The following is a 2500-nucleotide window of genomic DNA, read 5'->3' as shown; positions in this document are numbered from 1 at the left end:
ATGTGTTTGTGTGTGTGTGTGTGTCTGTGTCTGTGTGTGTGTGTGGAATATTAAAGCAGTGATTTAGCTGTTAAAGGCTTCATTCCCCCTGCAAAGAGGGTTGATCATTTTAGAACCAAAGAAGGTCCATCTGTACGTGTGTGTGTCAGTGTTTGTGTGTGTGTGTGTGTGTGTGTGTGTGTGTGTGTGTGTGTGTGTGTGTGTGTGTGTGTGTGTGTGTGTGTGTGTGTGTGTGTGTGTGTGTGTGTGTGTGTTTGTGTGAATATTTTTTTGCGCATGCATGGGTCTGTGTGTGTGTGTGTGTGTACGTGTACGTATATGTGTGTGTGTGTGTGTGTGAGTGTGTGTGTGTGTGTGCCTTGTATACACATGCATATACTGTATACCGTAAAACTCCAAACAATAGCCCGGGCTTTTATTTTGCCAAATCGCCAAAATGCACCGGCGTGTATTTGAGACAGGCGTCTATATGAGACAGGCGTTTAATTTAGTGGTGTTAGTTGAGTGTAGGTTTATTGTAGGATTAGAAATAACTACCCAATAGCATAAGCAGACAGAAAGCATGACAACAGGAGGTTACCACATTACAGTAGGGTAGGCTATATTTATTTATTTAGCCTATAATTCGAATGTGTTTCACAAATCAGATCATATTAGAACTAGCCTACTATAATAGGCTATGTCTTAAATTATTGGCAGCTTAAAATAACGAAACGATGTGACAGCGGGCTGAACAATTCAAGTTACCATCGAGCCTGTGAACTTGTTGCCCCTGATAATACATCAACAATAAAGAATGAATGCTACCCTGTAAAACAACTGCAATCGTGTGATTAAAAATGATCCTATTAATCGCTATCACCGTGATCCTCAACTAGGCTACAAGTTGATTTGCGAATTCCTCCTCCTCGTCGCTCTCCTCCACTTGCCTGCCTTGCTTGCGCAGCTCCCGACCAGATGCGCAGGGCTCTCCCTCTTTGGAGACAGTTACAGCTCAGCCTTTACGCACCCTCTTTGGATCAACCGAGAAATATCTTGCCGCTGCTTCTCCCGAATTTTGTTAGGCAAATTTGACAACTGTCAGCTTAAATGTCATTTAAATCAAGTCTTTTTCTTTTCCGCCATGGTATTGAGAGAAACGCGGAGAAACGTGGAGAAACGAGAGAAAGTGAAACTAAACAAAGAAAGTTTGTGATAGAATATGTTGTCTAGTGCGCAAATTTAACAAAATGGCATTAATTAAATAATGCAGGACATAGGCCAATGTCGAAAAAAGTTAAGAATTTGGAACTCTATAGCTGGCTTTCACCTTCGCAGTCATGCAATTATAAATTTAGTGTGCGCAATCTGTACCATCGATGATCACCACCACCAGACGATCTGACGGGTATAAGAAGAATAAATACAACTCGAAACTAAAAAAAAACAGACCAGGCTTCTGTTGGAGACCGGCCTATAACCCCAAATCTGTAGTCACACCAGGCGTTTAAAAGAGACATGCGTCTATTTGGGACTCGGCTATTGTTTGAAGTTTTACGGTAAGCATGTTTCAACAGGATGTCAGAGCTAATTGGTACCTTCACAAAGCTAAAGACAAAATAACAACCGATTTGCCACTTAGCACCGCACTGCTCCTCACTGTCATCCTTTGGTTCTGCCGCGGAGAGAAACACACCTCGTCGGTCCACAGCAATTAGCTCCTCAGTGTGACGACACATGCCGACCGGTGTCCGATAGCCCACTATGAATAGAGACAAGGCATCATCAACAGAGTGCTGTAATGACTCGAGAGAGAGAGAGAGAGAGAGAGAGAGAGAGAGAGAGAGAGAGAGAGAGAGAGAGAGAGAGAGAGAGAGAGAGAGTGCCGTTTAAGTGTCCAGCTGCTCTTCGGAGGAAAGTCCAGTGCACGGCCAGTGCAGTGGTGGAAGGGTAATCGAAGGCAAAATGAAGATGATATTGACTGATATATGATATGCTGTTTCAGAAGTTGCTTCATGCAGTTTAAGATATGTAATTTAGAAAATGACTTTTAGAATGACTACTATTATCGAAAGGCACTTTAGATAAAAGCATCTGCGCCTTGAATGATCTCAAAACTTACATAAACTTAAATAATGCCCATCTTTTCTGCTTTGTAGCCCAATTAGCTCAAGTGGTCAAATTCCAGTGACTGCGCGTACATAATTCTCTCCTGTGTGTCCACACCCACTCGACAGCCCATAATATTCACATGAATAATGGACGCTGGTCTCTCTCGCAGAGACACACTCAGGACTCTGCGTGGTCATACTGTAATATCACTCCCGCTCTTGTAGTGTTCATGTTCCCTCCTCATGGAGAGACACCAGTCGCTACATACGGTATTAGAGTTATGATCAATAAGTTATGATCCATAGAGTATTACCTCCACTAAGGAGACATGTTGTCAGTGTGGTTTGTTTGTGTGTGTGTCTGTCTGTGTGCAGGATTGCACACAGAAATAATAAGAATAAAAATACAA

At 42.5% G+C, this 2500-nt stretch overlaps 1 protein-coding gene across 1 annotated transcript in view; it reads left to right on the top strand.

Annotated features, from left to right (window-relative positions):
- ntrk3b (neurotrophic tyrosine kinase, receptor, type 3b) overlaps nucleotides 1-2500 on the top strand; it is a 144445-nt gene that overhangs the window by 44818 nt on the left and 97127 nt on the right.

The sequence above is a fragment of the Sardina pilchardus genome, chromosome 21 (genome assembly GCF_963854185.1).
Source record: "Sardina pilchardus chromosome 21, fSarPil1.1, whole genome shotgun sequence".
NCBI classification, from domain to species: Eukaryota; Metazoa; Chordata; class Actinopteri; order Clupeiformes; family Clupeidae; genus Sardina; species Sardina pilchardus.
The sequence above is the reverse complement of the archived record's forward strand: the minus strand, read 5'-3'. Positions and strand labels throughout refer to the sequence as shown.